Raw genomic sequence first — 20,534 nt, forward strand, 5'->3', positions numbered from 1 at the left:
AGCAGTATCAGAGATCACTCTCATAAGCCAGGAGTTGTATACCAACTAGGACAATAAGGATGGAGCCACCAGTACGTGCAGAAGCCTGCAAACTAGTATAGCAGATGACACACATAGGTAATAATGCCTTCTGCCACTTAAAAGAGCTTGGATACCTGAAATTTGAGAATCTGAATTTGAAAGACATTTGTTCCAAAGCAACAATTTTAAAATGAGACTTTCATTTTTAAGCTTTTCACCTCTCATTTAACTTTCACAACAACCTTTGAGGTTGGAAGGGTTATAAGCCTCAAAGTACAGATGAAAGAAAAAAAGTTAAGACTGGGTGACCAATCCATCCACAAATCTGGTAAGCAAATAGCAAACTAGGGCTTAAAATCTAGACCTACCTAGGGTTAAAAGATTTACTAAGTCTTGTGCTCTCTCAAACTCTGTAATGCTGCATTTAAAAAAAAAAGCCTCATAGATAATGCTTCGATTCTTAGGTGAGTACTTATAAACCATAGAGCACCCAAATTGCTTGCTATACACTAATAATGCAAGGCATTAAGTGATAAGTGCCAGGCAAGTGGTCTAGACAATCGTGTGCTATGGGAGTCCACAGCAGGGAGAGATCAATACAGGATATAACATGGGCGTGGGAAGCTCAGCTGTATAAATGTTTTGTTTGAGGGATACCCAGAAAGAAATATTGTGCACATGATCAGAAAAACAGAACTACAGATAGAAGGCTTGCATGAGAGAGAATGCAGACTTGGGATAATCACTGCTGAAATAACTGCTAATTGATGGACTTCCTGAAAGGGGCAGGTGAGGAGTCCTAGGGGGCCCATCACCCTAATACACCTATTACCAAGCCCCACATAAGAGTAAGCTTTGAATGAAATTACTACAAAGAAAGTATGGTGGTGACGCTAAGCTTTGAAAGAAGAAAAAAAAAAATGGGGGCAGAGAAGATGTCCAATGAGATAAGAATAGAACACCTCTATCAAGAAAATAACTGACCTACACGCAGGTTCTAACCCTCTATTGCTGCTGAACCATTTCAAACACCCATTTTTATTTGGGTCAAATTGCAAGGTGAAAGGAATTAAGAAGAAAAATTCATTCAACACTAGATCAGACTGCAACCTTGAACGCATAACATATAGCCACACAGTATAGTTTAGTATAAGCAGTTCACACTAAAAAAACGATTTACATTTGACAGTCTATGTATAAAAGCTCACAAAGCCTCTGGCTCCCAGCAAAACAGAAGGAAAAAAAAGAAGAAGAAAAAATATGGGGTCAGCAGATTCTTTAAATTTCTGTTCTTTCCTCGTACAAAACAGGGCTGATAAAGTACCCTATTTCTAAAGTAGCAGCAACATTTTCTATTATTTACTGTTTTGCTTTTTAAAAAAATCTGCAATTCTTATTCCAGACTTAAAGGCTCCCTAGACATGTATAAAAGTACATGTGTATAAAACTGAAAGCACTGTAATAAAATAAAACTATAGCTATAATCCTAGAAGGTATAGAGAACAATATAAACATAGCCATATTCTGATGAGTCCCACCAGAAGCCATAGTCTGATTATTCTGTCCTGGTTAACAAAACAGAATAAATGAGTTTTGTCCCACTGTTGCTTCTTTGCATGTAGTATTAAATAATAATAGCTGTCATTTATTGAGTAACTACTCTATTCCAGGCACTTTCTAAGCACATTACACACACACACAAACAGAAGAATGACTATCCCATTTTACCAAAGAGAAAACTGAGTAATTTGCCCAAAGTCACAGATCCAATACGTAGTAGAGTTGGGGTTTGATCTTGAATCTCTTTAACTCCAAAGTCCCCTGTCTCCAATATTATTACTAATGGTTATTATTACTATTAACTATAGATCAAGTCCAAGCCCCATAGGGAAAAACGTACATGGTATTAAAGAGCCAAAGCTCGGGCATCAGAGCACCTGACCCTGAATCTTGGCTTCACCATTTACCATCTGTGTGACATTCGGCAAGGCACTTATCCCTCTAGAAGTCTCCATCTGCTCATTTATAAAAGCATATGAAATTACATTAAATTTCCATTCCGCCGAATATAAATGCAAACTTTCCAATATTCAAATATCTCGTGAATAGCACAGGTATATATTCAGCCGCAACCTAGCACCTAACTCTCAGTTCACTAATGGTTGCTAAGGTGTAACTCCTCTCTTTAAACCAGTTTTATTTTCTGGAATCACTGGCGGGACAGAGTTGGGAGAGAAGCAGAGAAATTTATGCTCTGGGATATTGTAGGATATTGTAAATTTATCTTCTGGGATATAGCTGAGATGGTGGTTAGGTGAAACTAATTTCCAGAATCCTGAAACTGGAACTAAGTTTTATTTTCCCTCAAAAAAGGGTGAGAGACCATATTAGAGATTAGCTATGTTATGAAATTCATAGATGCTTATTTTAGGTCAACTAAAATCCTAATCGCCATGTATGGCATTTCTCTTTATGGAGAAACATCCCCTGCAAATTTGAAACAAATAACTTACAAATATTTTTGGATCTAATCTGCTCATAAATTAGTTATTGCTCTACTCTTGCATAATAGATAATAAAAATTCAAAGCTGACCGCAATTTTTGGCATAAGGTTCTCTATAAGTTTCTGTCCCATGTTTTTCTATGAAAAAAATGGTTTAGTTAGCTAGCCCAACTAACCTGGGAGGTTGAGGCTGCAGTGAGCTGAGATCTCACCACTGCACTCCAGCCTGGGCAACAGAGCAAGACCCTATCTCGAAAAAAACAATCTATAAAAACAGGTACATGGATTTATATATCCTTTTTCAAAAATCCAACATCTGAATAAAAGGCTATTTAAATTAAAAATTCACGATTTTGCTTTGGTTTAAACAACAGTGAATTTGTAGCTATATATCAAATTCCATAGCAAAATAAGTAAACTACTTGGGATACCAAGACAAATAGAAGGTCCATTTTTCATATATTGTGAATTGCTGTTTTCCTAAATTGACTGGGCGATGTCTCAATTTTCTGTATTCTGATTGTGAAAATCTAGTACTGGAGCTGTTATTCTCCATGCCTATTATAAGCCTATAAAAATATAAGTGCTTATTTTCAGAATATTTCAAGATAATTAAATGAATTTTCCATGAATTATAGTAAAACTCATAAATTAAGACAGAAAGATATTACTAGGTAATCTCTGAAATTACAGTAGTAGAGTGGATCTTGGGTCTCTCTGACTCGGAAGGGATGGAAGTAACATAATTATGTATGTGAGCAAACTGTGGGTAAAAGACAAGAGCTAAGGTAAGGACAGAAGGAACAGGTGTGCTGGGAAAATTTCTAATCACATCCACCTCTTGCTATAGGACCTGGAAAGAGACAGAAAGTACTTAGGAAAAAAAAAAGTGTGGAAAACTGGAGCCAAAATCTTTAAATCATGGGAAACAAAATTAATTCAAACCTGGAATGATCATTTCATTGACATGAGTAAAAATCTAACTTTAATAGCAAATTGTACCGGGGAAAAACAAAACCCTCAGATAAGCTAAGAATGGCAAAAGGTTATTTAATAAGAAATTCCTAATTATCTATAGGGAGAGGGTGCATAACCAATGTCTATCCAAAACCTAGGATAGATAGCACAAGTAAGGTTTTAAAGCATTCAAAACACTGAAGGAAAGAAACAGTACATTTCCTTTCTCTTCAGTTGCTAAAATTACCATTAAATTAGGTCTATTTCACTTGAAGAGGAGGATGCTAGAATAATTAATGACGTCCTTTATGTAAATGACAATGCTGAAAAGCCTTTCATTCTCCACTGAATTATAAAGGTTCAAACAAGAAGATATAGAATTACAAGTGAATTTCTATTTAGTTGAATATGTATGAAGGCAAACTTTCCAACATCAGGATATACAGTTAAGGGTACTGAAATAGGATATTCCAAGGAGCTAATAAAAATTCCCCCCCCCCCGAGTGTCTTTAAGAATGACTAGTTTTGGGTTATCAAGTACACTTAACACATCGGGTGAACTGATGACAGACCTGTGGCAAACTGATACTCACCAAGCGAAGACAAGGCAAATGAGGAAATTCCAATGCTGCCATGACAATGTGACTGATGGTGACATCAGTGATTCCTAATTCCAAACTGAAAAGAACACTCCCAGAACGCTGACAACATATTAGATACACCCAGAACCACCCTTCCTTCATCTCCCAATCTAATGTTTGATTTAGTGGCAAATAAAATGTTTCAAACAAGGCATTATTATTAAGTGTTAAAATCTGGTTAGACTCTTTTAAAACTGGAAAAAGTGCCAGACGGAAGAAGTAGATAACTTCTGAAGACATTTCCATTTTTCAGAGCTATTTACATTTTTCACACCTATAGACGTAATGAATTTATAAAAATGTTACAATTTATAAAATGCTTTATAATGCATTATCTCATTAAAGTCTGGGGGAAGGAGACAGGACAGGTATTCTCTCCCTCAACCGCATCTGTTTTTGAATAGATAGATACCCTCAGGTAGGTCAGGTAATTTGCCATAGGACATGAAGCCTTAGAAATATAGAATTTCAGAGGTGGAAAAAATTATTATGGCCAGTCCTAAAGTATGGCATACAAGTACATGAACACACAGCATGAAAATGCATATCCATGTCCTTTTTATTCATAACCTTGGCTTTAGAAATACATTTGTCAAACACTCACTTTTAACCTTCCTAAGAACACAGAGCTACTAAGTTTTTACCAGTAAATGACTCATAGGCTCAGTTTTTCCAAGGAGATCTGACAGTGTGTCTTACAAGTGGTGGGCACAGTCTGCACGCATCAGAATGAGAAACTTTACCCTAATCTCACAAAGACATCCATCACAAAGGAACAAGCTGAGCTGTCTGCTTCCCTCCTCAGCTCTCTCTCCACAATCATGTTGTTATACTTAAAGTGTTTTTACACGCACAGTGCATTTATACAATAAGAAAGATGAATGGGAGATGAACCTAAATCTACAGATACTTATCAGACTTCGCCGTGTATACTTCTTGCTGTTACTGCTTTAAGCTGTCAGTTGCAAACATGAATCTTGAACTGTTACTTCTTTGGCAAGTTTTAGTCAAATGCATGCATATACACAGACACACAGACACTGAAAAGATCAGTCATAGGTACTGTTCTGGCACACGGCATCAATTCCAACCGACGAGCCTCACCAATTTCCACCCTTTTACAGTACTGGAGTGCCAGTTCTCAGTCTTCCTGAGGCTTCAGATTGGAAAAGTAATTTTTACATAGATCAGGTAAATCAGATAAAAAGACATATATCTGAAATGATTATCACAGTCCTTAAAATTGATATGAAATTACAAAGCGAATCAAAAGCAATAACTTAACAGTTAAGATGACCTAGTTATAAGAAGAGATGTAAATGATTCACATTTGGAACAACGACTATTAGTACCTGATAATTCATATTTGTTCAGGAACCGACCAGTTCCTTGCATTCCCTCCTCTTCCATATGCAGCATTCCTTTTAGTCATTTAACTGCTGGTGTGATGATAAAACCAACATGAAAAACTGAAACAAATTGGCCAATTTATTTATTGACTACAGGTTGATTAACCTGAGACTTGGGGATTATCTATTAATTTCATTTATCTGCTATGTTCCCCTTGGTATAAGAGAAAATCATAATTTATCTCATTTTGAAAGTCATCTTATAAGAATTATTAACATACCAAACTACTGATATACCCAACCCCCTAACACAGGGCTTGGCACATATTAAGTGTTCAAATACTGGTTCATGAATGTTTGAATGAATGAATAGGCAATGTATTAAAAATGTATGCAAGTCCTATTCAAACAGATGTTATTGTATAAAGTTAAAACAGGCTTATGACTGAAATATTTGTTAATTCAGTGATAAATTTTACATTCTAATTTATTAGCCAAACTTCTTCAATATTAAAGAATATCATGTCAAGTTCTGTAATTCACAATTTCTTGACTGATTTGAAAATATATTCTATTTTGGGGGGGCTCTTTTAAAAGAAGTCTTAGCTATTAGCTATGAACATTATTAAATGTATCAGTCCAAAAAACACTGCAAATCACTATAGGAACTGTTTTCCCCTCTTTCTATGCCCATCTTCCCCTTTATTTTAAAGAAAAACATACTTTAAGTTTTTAGTGACTAACACATTTTTTTAAGTAGGTGTATAAACTCTTTTAAAAAATTTATTTTAGTCCTATGTCTACTCCTAGGTATATAAACTCTTGTAGTTTGAAATCCTAACATTTGTTTCATTCTACCATTTAACATTTAAAAGGTTATATCAGTAAATAAGAATGAACAAAGTGCTGATAATTGCTGAAGTTTTTCTTTCTACCTTATTGTATCTTTGGAAATGTCCACAATTCAAGTATTTTTAGTGGATCTTACTGTACTCAAAGCCTTGTGAGGTTGATTCAGAGGATTCCAGACAATCAAGGTAAATTGAGATTCTTTGTGCTACAGCACCTAGGAAGTGACTACATAGCTGGTGCTAAGTTTTCTTTTAAATGGCTACTTTATCTGCCCATTTTACCTTTTCCTCATGAATCTCTCCTGAAAAGGAAAATGGGAAAAAAACATTTAAAAAGTTGAAATATGAGACTACAGTCTGCATCGTACAAAGGTTACAGTAAACCCATTAAGAAATGCTGCAAATCTAAGTGGTGAAACAGATAGGATGCAGCTGATTTCTACACTTCACAGTGAAAATACACCATTTTTTTTTTTTAGACGGAGTTTCACTCATGTTACCCAGGCTGGAGTGCAATGGCGCGATCTCGGCTCACCGCAACCTCCGCCTCCTGGGTTCAGGCAATTCTCCTGCCTCAGCCTCCTCAGTAGCTGGGACTACAGGCATGCGCCACCATGCTCAGCTGATTTTTTGTATTTTTAGTAGAGACGGGGTTTCACCATGTTGACCAGGATGGTCTCGATCTCCTGACCTTGTGATCCACCCGCCTCAGCCTCCCAAAGGGCTGGGATTACAGGCTTGAGCCACCACGCCAGGCCACCATTTTTAAATTAGCAGCTTATCTGTGAGTCACACTGACTCTCTTCTCTTTCTCCATATCTTTTATCTGCTAGTTTTCTCAAGCTAGAACTGCTGGAACTCTTCTGCTTTTCCCTCTGACTAGTCCTTATTTACTCCAAATTGTTGTGTACCCTGCTTCCAAAATAATTTTTTTCTGGCCTCTTTGGCTGTATTACTCTACTTCCTAAAACTCCCACATCAAATGCAAATTTCTGAACAGCACTTGTAAAGCTCTCCACTTTCTAACTCCCTTATCCCTTTACCTCTCTTCCAGCTACTATTTGTGTCTTGGCTGCCCATGAACTCACTCTTCTCTGGCTCCGAGCTTTGCCAGGAAACAGCCTCTGTTTTTCCATCAGCCAAACCACACTCATCCCTCCGTTTACTCTGTTGAAATCACAGCTCATGGTCTACCCCCTCTGAGTTTTCCCTACTCTCATCTATTTTCCAAGGCCTCTTGCTACATTTTCTAAGGATGGTATTAATGCCTAAATTAGGCAAGCTCAGTGTCGTTACATTATAAACTCCTCTACTGAAGACATAATGATGGCCAAGATTTAGCATGTACTCCCCATATGTGTTCCATTGAAATGCAGCATGCGAGAGCTCAGCAAGTATCCATTGACCTGGGTTCACTGTCAATCAGTAGTTCTCGGCCTCCTCTCCAGTCTAGCTCATCTGAGGATGATGATATATTCCCCACAAGTCACTGTGGCTCACTTCTACATGATTCAGAGCCAGAAATTATGAGGACACATGCTCCCAACTTTACTGAAAATTATTGTTACAAATAATGAACCAGAATGTGGTTACAGGAACTCGAAAAAGATAAGCATTAACCTCAGTACCTCCTACAACTTTCTCTGCTATAAAATAAGTTTTGCTGTGAGATATATAAAAATTATAGCCTCTTGAGCTAAGAAGGTTTGAAAATGATTCACCGTTATCTCGGGTGAGCATTTACTTACTAAAACCCAAGATGGTACCACAGTGTATTTTAGAATGACTAAAGCAAACAAGAATTACTTTCCTCAGATGGGACAACTTCTGTTGAAACTTCAGTGGTTGACTGCTCTGTCTTCCCCACACCAGAGGCACCTGACTCTTCCTTTTCCTCTTCAAGGTAAAGCAGGACAGACTTTGAGATCCACTCTAACTCATTCTACCCTCTGCCATTTATAGCATTAAATAGCAGACAAGGAATGGGCTTTCAAGAAGAACTACTGTGTCCAAAAGACAATTCTACTACCTGTTAGCCGCCTTTACCTAAATCCAAGCAAAAAGACAATATCTTCCTCACAGTTTTTGCAAGAAACTAAGTAGACACTTCAGTTTGTTAAATGACAAAGATATTTATCATCATTTATTTATCTTCTGCAAATGCCCACCTTTTAGTGTAGCTAAGCACTTTTCCTGGGTGATACCATTTCATCTAAACCTCAGCCTTGAGTTTAGGGGGCCATGAGTAAGCCTGACAGCTCAAGAAAACCTACACATCCACTTTCTTTCATTGACTGACATCATTGTGTATCATCAAGTTCTGTAATTCTGGTTCTTCCATCTATTCCATACTCTCGTTCACAAAAATTATAGCATTAGACATTTTTTTTTTTTTTTTTTGAGTCGGGGTTTCGCTCTTGTTGCCCAGGCTGGAGTGCAATGGCGCGATCTTGGCTCACCGCAACCTCCGCCTCCTGGGTTCTGGCAATTCTCCTGCCTCAGCCTCCTGAGTAGCTGGGATTACAGGCACGCGCCACCATGCCCAGCTAATTTTTTGTAGTTTTAGTAGAGACGGGGTTTCACCATTTTGACCAGGATGGTCTCGACCTCGTGATCCACCCGCCTCGGCCTCCCAAAGTGCTGGGATTACAGGCGTGAGCCACCGCGCCCGGCTAGCATTAGACATTTTTTAAGTGCTTAATTATGCCAGACATTGTTATAAGCATTTTACAAGCATTATTTCATCAGTTCCCACACCACACTATTATTCTCATTTTCAGACATAGAAATGTAAGTTTCTCCCTCATTCTCTTCATTTTCCTATCCTCTGGTCTGAGGTCACCACCACTACCACTAGCACCACCAGCACCCACCCCCCCCACAATTCCCCCTGTCCCACCACATTTCATTTACTTACCTAACCTAAATACCCAAGTCAGCCAACTCGAGTTTGTTATTTCTAGTGCCTAGTATTCATAGTCTTTTCATTCTGTCTTAATAATAAGCATTTTTCACCAGATTTTTCTATTTCTCCTCCTGAGTTATTCACAACCTCCCAGGTAAATCATACTATGCTAAAAACTCAATTTTAGTTATACCTTTACTGCTGTATAGCATTCATTTTACTCATTTGCAAGCAGCTCCCTACTCCATCTCAAACAGAATTAATTCCAAACTTTTTATTTTTTTTTTCTCAAATTCCTAATCCTACCCCTACAATGATAAGGTAGAGATCATTCATTATTTACATGAAATTCCCTCAGTTCTCTCTCGAATACATATCCATACTTTTGTATCTCTTCTTAGCATTCTCCTCTATCCTAGCTAGATAGCCTCTCCATCCTAGTTCATTTTAAGATTTAGGTTTCCATTTGCATCCTTGATTTCAAATGAACTTCTCTATGACTTACCCTCACTTGACTTTCCCCAGCCCAACTTCTATACCAGGTTGGTTGCTTGCTTTTCTTTGTCTTTTCTTTTTTTCTTTCAATTATTCTTGGCAACTTAATACATTTTTTACTATAAAAGTAATACATTAATATATTTTCCTTTTAAAAATGTGAACAGCAGATGCAATGGCATTTTTCCAGTAAACTAACTTGCTCAAGTCTTCTCTATTCCAAGAAAAGGCTGGCGGGAGGGAAATGATTTCCTTGCTTCTTATGCTGCTTTATTCCTTCTCTCTTTCACTGCTGGAGTTCTTGAAAGACTGTCCGTCAGTGGATGTTTGCATTTCACTGTCCTTTCCAGTTATGGACCACGATAACTTGGCTTCTGACTCCCACTTGTCCCCACACAACGTGATGTAGTTTTGTGACAGTGCCAGCCACTCACCCTCATGGAATTCCAAGTTGTCTACTCTTTTGGGGCCCTCCTGTATCCTTTTTTTTCTCCGCTCTAGGTTTTTTTTCCACATACGATCTCACCTACAACTAACACCTCAGTAATCACCAGGGAACAAAAGAATAGCATAGCCAGAGCTCTAATCTTGACTCTTCTTTTGGGATTCAGACCCCAGTTCAAACTTTCTTGAGGTTCTATGTCCCTTGGTTGGCATTCACTCCTCTCTCTCTCTGATGTCACCACTGAAACTGGTGTGCCCCCCACTAGGGCCACTGGTATTGTACTTTGGTTCTATCTCTCTGTCTATGTCACTGGAAGGTAAGCTTGTCCAGAGCAACTGGTCTACCTCAATGCCTTCTATACTGTTGCAACTCTAGAAACAATAGTTATTTTAAATTTATTGACTTGGAAGTCCAAGAAAAAAGTGCCATTTCTTTTCTTTTTTTTGAGACAGCGTCTCACTCTATTGCTCAGTCTGGAGTGCAGTGGCACAATCTCAGCTCACTGCAACCTCTGCCTCTTGGGTCCAAGCTATTCTCCTGCCTCAGCATCTCGAGTAGCTGGGATTGCAGGTATGTGCCACCACACCCTGGCTAATTTTTGTATTTTTAGTAGAGGCGGGGTTTCACTATGTTGGCCGGGCTGGTATCGAACTCCTGACCTCAAGTGATCCACTCACCTAAGCCTCCCAAAGTGCTGGGATTACAGGCATGAGCCACTGCACCTGCCAAGTGACATTTCATAAAATCAAGAATTTTAGCCAGAGATGAGAGATTGGGGGAAAAAACAAAAAGAAAAAAGTCTCATACCCATTAACACTTATTGTCTGTTTTGTCTGGTTTTCACTCAGAAACCCTTCAGAATCTGGGAAGCACTTTTTCTCTCATGATTGAAAATACTCTCAAATGCATTTGGAGCTGCTGGTCATTTCCAAAGTGCAGGGGAATGAAGCCCCATTAACTGGCCACTTTTGGATATTCATGCTATAACCAGGAAGCTGAGTAGCTGAATTTTAAACTGCTGTTTGCGTTCTTCTTCAACCCAACTTTCAGTTAAAAACTTCATATGATTAAAAACATACATATTTGGGTCTGCTTATGTCTACTGTCTATTCACTCATAAATGACCATATGAATAGCAGAAATTAGGAAAGATTTTACAGAATGTTTATAACCCTTTATATTAAAAAAAAATAAAAAGCAGCAAAGGGATAAAGAATTGAGAACTCTTTCCTGGTATTTTTGTACCCTGGGCAACTAAAAGCTGTGGGGGAAAAATGAGCAGCAATCGGAAGGTGGGGACTTAAAAATCAAACATTAAAAAAAAAAAAAAAGATTGCCTTAAAAATAAGCAGGAATTCACCATCTATTCACAGATAAATTATTAAGATTAAGATTTGAAGGATTTTTTTAAAAGCCTTCAGACACTTATTACACCTTAATTTTGGCTCCTAAATGGAATATGGTCAATAAAAAAATGACTGCTTCCCTTCTTGGAGTCTGAAGTTAAATTATCTTCTCCATTCCTGCCAGTGTGGCTACTTAAATGGGGCAGTGTGAAGCGGGGGCATTTAAAAGCACTACTATTTATTATAGGGTAGTCCAGACTCTCAAGTTTAACTGTATACACTTCTTCAGTGCCTCTGTAAATAAATAATTTCTTACTACTATTACAGCGAATCCTTTTTAACCTAAAGAGAGATGATAAGGTCTCTTAAATTTTTCAAAATAAGTTTTGTCTTCCAGCTGCCTTTTAATTAATTTATATCTTATTAGCTCCTTTAAAGGCTAACTAAAACACAGAATGCTGACTTTTTGTAATTCCCTAACACTGTTCCTCATCTGTTCATTCAATCAGTGTTTACAGGGAGTTGTGCGTAGAGAAGGAAGCCATATATAAGGCAGCTGAAGGGCCGTGGGTAAGCAATGTTGTGAGGAAGGAGAAGCAATGAGGCAGAGGAATCATCACTTGGAGGGTGAATCACAGAACAGTGAGACTCAGAGGGTGGAAGAAAGATAGTAGATAGTAAGAAGCAAAGCAGCCAGACTCTAAACCAGCTAAACAAAGAGCAACTAAGTGGCAGAAATAACAGAAGTTCAAGAGGAAAAATTCAAAACTCCTGCTCTTGATTTTGTGCCTTGATGGAAAACTGTCATCCAGTTGGTCTCCACAGGCCCACCTAGGAGGCTGCTTTCTCAGTTCTGTTGAGATCAGGTTTCACAACTGAGATTCTTATTCCCTTATATATTCTTAGAACAATTCCAACTCATTACTTAACGCAAACAGTAGTGGGTCTCTATTACTGTGCTTGCAATCAGAAGTATCCTGCTAAACAAATACTAATAAAATTGTGCAAGAAACTGCTTCTCGTAAGTTAGTACTTAGCATAGCAAGTCCACTTAAGAAGGAAATAATTTAATGTCAGGCAGCACCACCTGCTCATTTAAGGCAAGTTATTAAATTATTTCCACTTCTTTCAAAACACTTATATTTAGAAAAATCTGCAGTCCTTGCACTTCCATGATTGGCAGGCACCACATTCATTTTATCATCCCAATTAAACTGTTGCCTGGTGTCCAAACGAAATAAAGAGAGAGAGAGAGAGGAAGACAGAGATAGAGATAGAGAGAGAGAGAGAAAGAGAAAGGAAGGAGGGAGGGAGGGAGATTGGTTCTCATACACAATCTAAGCTGTCTCTCATTTTTTAAAAGGAATAGGATACATGCTTCCTCCCCCTCAACAAATATATAAAAATTAGATTATCGTTTATGAAATTTAAAACGTTTTTAATGTTTATATTTCAGTGTCTCTGAAAGAAACTATCATGTGACATATATGAGTTAATTTTATTTGTTGCCAATTCTTATAAAAAGTGAATATAGATGTTGTTTAAGTAACTTTTAGAGATTCCATTTTAGTTTCAAGCATATATCTTTTAATCAAAGACTTTGTTTGCTATTAGAAGCCAACAGATTTTTGACGAGATGGTCTTAAGGATTGTGTTATATTTAGGAATGAGCGCTTCCTCTCCAGATCTGTGCCGCCACCTCATTCCGGGTGACTTCTAAACAACCTAGGGTCACAGTGGCCTCTCTTTAATTAGTATCTCACTGCTGAAGGGAGGGGAACATGTCAAGGGGAAAAGAATGTAAGAAGACATTATAAACAAAGGTCTTCAGGGCAACTTAGTGGTTTGGTCAAGGAATGGAAAAAAGCCTAGCTCCTTTTTTGTTACCAAAGTGAGGCTGGAAACTGTTTTGATTCCTACAAATTGAGAGGGTTGGAATTTTTATGTATGCTTGTTAATTCTGCCTTAATATGTTAGACTTTATATCAATTTGATAGCCTATGACTGAAAACTCTGCATTCATTGTTTAGATGACAAAAGAATGATCCATAAAGAAAACAGATGATTCGGTGAAAACTTTTCCATCTAAGGCATGATTCTGTTAAGGTTTTAGCAATATCCAAGTTACATTAATACAACATTTTCCTTCTTTAAAATAAACAAGTATAATATTTAGGAAAGTAAAGGTCAATAATAGCTATCTAAATGATATTTTTTAAATCCATAATTAATAGCTAAAATTGCACCTCCCATATATATATATACACCTACAATTAATTTTATGAGGCCAGGAACAAAATTCTATTTAAATTGAGTTCACTGCAATAAATAAATGAGTCAATAGGTAAAGAAAACTGAGTCAAAAATAAATTTTGCCTGAAAATCAAGAATGACACAATTTTAAAAAATTTTAAAGCCTAAAGATATAAACATATATGTTTATCGGTATCTATATTTATTTCTATCTGATGGTATATATTAATACATAGACAGTGATAGCAATTTCATATAGATCTAATTCCACAAGGGAATTACATTTTAAAAATACCAAGGGGTAAAATTCTTAAAAACTAAGACAGTTATATGTATGAATAAGCAACACTTTTAAAATATTAATTCTTCAGTTAAAACACTGACACTGATTAATGATTTCTGTTGGGTATTATTTACAAGAAATCATCTCAGCAGGGTGCCTGTGTCCCGTTTCATAATCACATAGTACACTCACCCTACAGGATTATGTTCTAGGCAAGTTCGAATGTTAAGTTAAATTTCATTCTCTTCAGGAAGTGACTTTTACTCAAGATTGAATACAGCTGTTAGCACAGATCACTGTTCCAAAAACATTTCTATGAGAGCTAGAAGAAAACACCATTTTAAGAAATGCAAATTCACTTTCATTATTTCAAATCTGTGCAAGCAAAGCTGGAAGGGAATCTCTGGTCTCTGTTTGTTAGTTAAATTAGGTTCTTATAAATATTCAAGAGAAAACATGCAGGATGGTTATGAGATGGCGATAAGACTTTCCATGTACTTCTGGAGCCTACATATTTTAATCACCAGTTTGTTTATAACAAATATAGTGGCTTGTTTTTTTGTTTCAAAAATCAGAGTTATACTTACACTCAATTTTTTCTTAAATTTCACTCTCTAATACAACTTGGTTTTCTCTCTGTATATTCACAGAAACGTAGCCTGGCACAAAACATGGGGTAGGCTCAGCAGAGGAAATGCTGCCAGCTGAAAACACCGGATGTAATTGAGACCACAAGAGACGCAGACTTAGTTATAAATGTCGAACTAAAAAGATGTATTGGAAAGAAACAAAGTCTAACTTTTTATTGGCTGGATTAATTATTGTAGTGAAATCTTACTATTTCATAGTTTAGTTCCAAACAAAACAAAATCTCTGGGAATTATTTTGATAATCCTAGGTTCCACTTTCTACAGCTTTAAAAGAAGAAGAGGAAAATAAACCTATGGATTCTTACTATCCCTGGTCATTTTCCTGCCTCTGTGGGTGGGAGGACAGAGGTTTGTGGTGTCAACCTGCCAGACAGTACACGATAGGTTGGATCAGCTTCCACAAATAGTTGGGAAAAGAGTATTTTAAAAGAATGGCTTTTAGCATCATAGAAATGTCCTTTTATTATATAAAGGAACAGAATAAATTTGTCTGTAGATGGACCCGCAACAGAGTAAGTTAATTAGTATTATTAACTCTCTTTGGCAGTGGGGTGGGGATACAAAAACTTAATTTACAAAGTCTGTAACAGCTGTTTTTCTCTTCCCGCCCTTTGAGGTTGTGCTTCCTTTTGTATGGAACAATGGTGATAACTATGACGGATGTTCCTTCCCTATTGGCTATGAAAATCCAAATTTGAACTTTTTTAAAAAAGAAAAGCGTAACGCTTTGGGATTCCTATCTTGCCCCCGCCCCCTAGTTTGGCTTATTAGTGCTTTTCAAGCTGCACATTTCAACAGTTATCTTTTGCTATGTAAAGACTGTTTCAATTAAATACATTTGTCTGTTCAAAAAATAATTCTTCATGCAAAAATTAAAAATTTAATTTACTTTTTAGTCAAGGAAAAGGATATTTTAATTGTCAAAAGATAATAATTTTTATTTAAGACCTTGACTAAAGGGAGCAGTTAGCAGTCTTTGCATTTTAAAAGTTAACAGGGAGCCTCCTTTCTTCTTTTTATTTGCATATAATATGATCAATGTTTCTTAGAAAGGTGAACATTTCTCATAAGAGATGAAAGGATCTGCCATAACTCACACAGGAGAAAGTGTGCATCTTCAGGTGGTAAGAACAGGTCATTTTTTGAAACTATGTTATGTTATACATGTCAGCCATCTTATCATTTTAAGTAAGCTCTTTGAAAAAAAATAAAAGAAAATCTTTTGCCACTAGAGGGAGTTCAAAATTCCCTTTGTATCAGTAAACATGTAAAGTGGATTTAACTTCTGAAACAATAAAAACTATGATTGTAGTACACTTTTAAAAAATTAAACAATAAGACTAAATCAAGAATTAGCTTTTTAGGTGATGTATCTTTTCCTTCAGTTAGAATAGCTATGGTGAATATATGCCATGGTTATTATGTACAGCTCACATATATTAAAGGTAACTGAATGATTTTAATATCTGGAAGCAGTACAGGTTGTGTTTGGTTTGCATTGCTTATTCATTAAGATTGGAATCGTTTACTCTTTCAAGCTGTATTTAATAATAACTGTGGTAGAAAGTTTAAAAAATAACTGCTACAATCCCTCCTGCTCTGCACATGCTTTCCCAATGCGATTCTCTCCTCCAAGGCCCAGGGCTGCGGCCTGTTTTACCTCCCCTTAACTATGGGATGGCCCTGTGTGACTGGACCAGAAGAATGCAGAAGCAGGGCTGAATGACTTTCAGATACGGGCCTGAAGAGGCTTTCAGCCCTGTAAAGAAGTCTGGGCTAGTCTGCCTTCCAGTTAGAGCCCACATGGAAAAAGAGACTCTACAGAATGAGAATCTACACAGAGGAGATTGGAGGCACTCCAGCCAACAGCCAGACCACTGTGAGGCATGTGAATGAGGCCATCTTGGACATTCTATACCCAGCTGAGCTCCCAACTGCATGTGGCTGCCTGAGTGACCCAGCCAAAGTCAAATGGAGCAGAAGAGCCACCCAGCTGATCCCAGCCAACCCAGGAAAATGCAAACTTTTAAGTCATTGTTTTAAGTTGGAGGTAATTTGTTACTTCATAACAGGTAATTGAAACAATAATACAAACAAAATAAATATGTTTGTATGATGCTCTACATTTTTTAAAAGCCCTTTTACATCCACTATTTCCTATAGCCATACCATGCAGTGGGAAACTAGGTCAAAGGTTAAATATCCTGTCTAAGCTCTCAGAGTGCTTAAAAACAAAGTTTACATTTAAGAGAAAGATGTTTCTCATAAGTAAATTCTATATCCCTATTTTTCTATTTTTTATCTAATGTAGTAGTGATTATCAAATAATCAAGCATTGATTGAAAACTACTCTCTCCTGTGCTTCTTTTCCATAAGAACTAGTTAATCTAAACAATTATATTCATTTATATTTCTATTAGTCCTAACAGTTCAAAAAGTAAAAATAACATTTTTGGACCTGCGCCTCTTTATTTATGCACACCTCTAGCTGTGTTTTGATGTTTGAGAAATATTATTTAAAAGTTCTACACAAAAAGTACTGACAATTTCAAGTGATAAACTGAATTTTTAAATATGAAATGATCCTTAATTCTTTCCTTGCTTATTCTCATGTTGTAGTCAGGTTTTACAGCTATCCTATCTGTCTGACTTCCAGTTGAACAAAAAAACGATAGGGCACTTAGCACCAGGTCCTTTGCATTTTGGTTCCTCCTCCCCTTTTCCCTCCTCCAGGGTTACCTGTGAAAATGTATATGGCTGATATGGACAAGACAGCCCCAGCAAGACAAAGACACTGGATTTTTCCAACTGATAGCTAAGTGTCCTTGGGGGGAGTTGTGTGGCAGGAGGAATGGTCTCAGAATCCAAGAATGGCCTGGGTTACCGAGGCAGTGGTCTAATAATAATAATGAATTAGGCTATTGCCTAGGTAACCCAGGCCATTCTTGGATTTATTAGTGTATTCTGAAAATCTGCCAGAAATCAGATTTTCAGAATAAACTAAGTGGTCCACATTTAAGACAGAATAAAATTCAAGTTTTGAAATCTTTGAATCTAGACTGAATCAGTCTACTAGCCAGATTCTTTTCTGAGGAAGCAAGCATCCCACTATCTTGGTAGAGAGGTTTTCATTACCTGTAGAAGACATGCTACTTCCTCATTTAACACAGCAGTCACAAGGCAAATGAGAACCTAGTATAAATGTAAGTTACTGAGGCTGGAAGCCAGGAATCCACTGGGAGGCTGCTAAGATAAATGTAGATTAAGCATCTTCTGCTTGATACCTTCCAAAGGCTGTTTCGTAATCTTAGGCTAAAGAACCAACTTCCACTTGGCCCACATATCTTGGCCCAAATGACTCATACTCATTTCTCCAGTACCATCCTGCACTATTCTCTTCCTTACCACTAAGAATCAGGTAATCTGGACTTTCAGCTCCTTACACTTGCAAAGCAACCAATCCAGCAATATGTTTCACACATGCTATTCTCTATGCATGGAATGCTCTTTCTCTACCTCTTTGCCTAGTTAAATCTAACTTATTCTTCAAGGCTCAGCTTAAATTACTTACACCAGAAAATCTTCCCTCTTAATCCCCAGAAAAGGCTGGGTCTTCCTGTTATATAACCCTAATATAGCATACTGTATATCTCCTTTTGTGGACTTATCCAGCTGTAATCTAAATTATGATTATGATTTCCATCCTTTTTGCCTCCTTGTAAAAGCTCCTTGAGAAATGGAGTTGCATCTGTTTTGTTCACTGTTTTATTACTAGTGTTTTGTGTAGTACAGAACAGGTATTCAATGCTACTTATTGAACATGGATCTATTATACTTAAGGAATTTTAAAGTATATGTTACATTATATTATATATACTTCTGAAGATATAAAGAAGAATCTAATGGTTTCCGTAAGAAAAAGATATGCACAAATGACCAAGTGGCAAAGCAGACTCTGATCAGTAATATGACCGAGAACTAAATAACAGACCATGGGAGAACAGGGAAAAGGGGATTAACTCTAAATGGTGACCACAGAAAGCTTTATGGAGGAGAATCATAAAGTGTCTCTAAGAATGGGCAACATTTATACATACATTTTTCTGGCCCACTAGAAACAGCAATGTTCACAGTGTCTGCCATCCCGCTAACACTTTTCTGTTCTTTATTCATTCTTCCTTTTCACTTGGTATTCCCAAATGCCTTCCAAACTCAAGGAAATAAAAGAAATCATGGTTTAATGGGGAATTGGCAATGCTTAACTCAAAGAAATGACACTTTAACAATAAACTATTAGAACTACTGTGTGGAAACCAATTTAACCCCTTGCAGCAATAACAGCTTGGCAACTATGTAAGATCTCAGATTAGGAACTGCAAATCAACTGTCCAAGGGAAGTCCTTTCCTAAATCCAGATACGAGGAATAAGGAATATAAAACGTTTGGGTGGGGAAAAGGGAGTAAAGGCCATGCAGGCAGCCTGGTGGCAATGCGTCAGAGAAGCAGCCAGAGCTTTGGGAAAAGCTAGGCTCACTGCAACACTGCAGGAAATCTTTGTGACACACTGGTGTGTCATGAAACAATGACTGGGTATCACTAATGACAAGCATTTCACTTAATGGTTTGGAATTCTGGATATACCACATAGCCTGCCCAACTACCCAGAACAAAGCAGAATCAGACCTGGGAAATCACTCTATTTCCTCAATCCTCACGGCATCCTCATCATGTTGAATCCAGCAAGCTGAGTTATGAGCTACTCTTCTCTTCTGAGGTTCCTGGCTCCTAGCAAACTGGTCACATCTCTGGAGTGAGCACCTACTCTCATTGGTTTTGAAATGAAAATTAAAAACAAAAATCTTTAGGCTGGGCAAGGTAGCTCACGCCTGTGATCCTAGCACTTTGGGAGGCCAAGGCAGGTGCATCGCTTGAGTTCAAGAGTTCAAGACGAGTCTGGGCAACGTGGCAAAACCTCGTCTCTACAAAAATACAAAAAGTAGCCAGGTATGCTGGTCCATGCCTATATTCTCAGCTACTCAGAGGGAGGAGGTGGGAGAATCACTTGAGCCTGGAGGTGAGCCGAGATTGTGCCACTCCATGTTGGCCTGGCCCACAGAGTGAGACCTTGTCTCCAAAACAAAAAACTTTAAAAAGTCTGTTTTCACAGTTATGAGAACTTGAGTTCACGGAATTCAAGTTTTCAGCAACAAAGTTCCATTAGTTTCACAATTAAAACCACTGAGATTTGGTCCAAATAACAAACATTAAGTGACACTGAGGTATAATTTTGATTCCTGGATTTACATAAATTATGTCAACGTTACAGTGAAAAAGAGGCTTCCTTTACAGAAGACACATTTAGTAAGCTACACCGACTACACAAAATTTTCTGATTCTAATCTGCAGAAATGTGGCTTGGCTTTAGAGACTGTTCTTTTTCATATCATGTCTTCACAGTGCTATCTTAAAGCCTTTTAGCAATGATTCATCATAAAGTGAATTTTAATTCCCAAGTATATTTTAATATCAATCTTTCAGCACAAAGCACTGTAATTTCAAAGCAGTTTGGAATATCTAGGAACATGTCTGTGCAACTGAACCGCGCTTTCTCTTAAGTATGGCGTTGTGCAATCCTCGTTGACTTTGGATTACGTGATAAGGACTCAGCTCCTAATCATTTTAATCTCACATTTTTTATGATCCTTTTGTTTAAAGTCAATATTTTAATTGGCATATATCAAGATGTGAATGGGTCTTGGATTAGAAATTTTGTTTAAATTGAGAAAAGGGCATATGCTAGTTCAAATGACTTCGATATGAGCACAGGAGCCCAA

The 20,534-nt window shown here is 37.3% G+C and overlaps 1 protein-coding gene across 7 annotated transcripts in view; it reads right to left on the bottom strand.

The window, feature by feature from the left end:
- RBMS1 (RNA binding motif single stranded interacting protein 1) overlaps positions 1-20,534 on the bottom strand; it is a 216,356-nt gene that overhangs the window by 139,578 nt on the left and 56,244 nt on the right. The window lies entirely within an intron of this gene.

This window comes from Sapajus apella, unplaced genomic scaffold, assembly GCF_009761245.1.
Source record: "Sapajus apella isolate SASKATOON/1434 unplaced genomic scaffold, GSC_monkey_1.0 scaffold18, whole genome shotgun sequence".
NCBI lineage: Eukaryota > Metazoa > Chordata > Mammalia > Primates > Cebidae > Sapajus > Sapajus apella.